The 1,024-nt window shown below is 34.7% G+C and overlaps 1 protein-coding gene across 1 annotated transcript in view; it reads right to left on the reverse strand.

Moving 5' to 3' along the window:
- Positions 1-1,024, reverse strand: part of LOC101855331 (carbohydrate sulfotransferase 4) — a 14,501-nt gene that overhangs the window by 464 nt on the left and 13,013 nt on the right. The window lies entirely within an intron of this gene.

Raw genomic sequence — 1,024 nt, forward strand, 5'->3', positions numbered from 1 at the left:
GTCTTAGTTTCATGGGTAATCTGTTCCACATAAATGGACCAAGATATGAGAAAGATCTCTCTCCATATGATTTGTATGATTTTACAGGTGTCACAAGTAGGGTGTTATCGTTCGATGATCTTAGGTTTCTCCCTGGTTTATATATACTGATAAGTTCTTGCAGATAAAAAGGAGCAGTTTTATTTACACATGTGTTTCCATTTTTTTTAAAATGATAGGTCCACCATTTTTTAACAATGTGGTAAAAGAGTTTTCCTTGATTTGACTTCTAAATATTTTATTTTGAATTATTTTGAGGGTAGGGTATGTTATAAAAATGAAAACTGTTTTTAAAAGTTGTTAAAACCTATTCTTGAAGCACGTTTTCTCTTCCCCGTTATGTTTTACCATTAAATTCTAATCATGATATTGATGTCAAGTGAATACCGAATTGGAAATTAAATTTTCATATATAAATACATTAGACACAGTTGAATCAAAGTTTTTTTCCAGTTTGTTTGTGTTCTAAACTTAATAGCTAATTTTCTCAAAAGTAGATCTTTATACCCTACCTTGCAAAATGTGCAATATCTCAAAAACTACTAGAAACATCTCAAAAATTAAAAAACCCACTGTGTTCAGCATTGAATGTCCTATTAAATACAATCTTTGACTCAAAATGATTAAAATCCGACTTTTGGTACCTTTCTTTAGGCTCACATACATATCACATGATTGTTACATGACTGTAAATACACAGTTTAGATCATTTAGGAGCCATGCGTCTGTGATGTAGTGATTAGGCACATTGCCGTAGCCCACAGATTGCGTGTTCGATTCTTGAGTGGGGAGAATTTTTATCGAATTTTTCCGTCTGAAAAACGTAAGAATGGAAGACCAAAGATGACATGGAGGCGAGCGGTACACGCGGAAATGGACAAGGCGGAGACATCATGGAAACAGCTAGAAAAGGATGCACAGGACAGGCTTCGCTGGAGAAATGTTGTTGATGGCCTATGCTCCACTGGGAGTTAAAAAGGGCAAG

This window comes from Aplysia californica, unplaced genomic scaffold (genome assembly GCF_000002075.1).
Source record: "Aplysia californica isolate F4 #8 unplaced genomic scaffold, AplCal3.0 scaffold00127, whole genome shotgun sequence".
Classification (NCBI taxonomy): Eukaryota; Metazoa; Mollusca; class Gastropoda; order Aplysiida; family Aplysiidae; genus Aplysia; species Aplysia californica.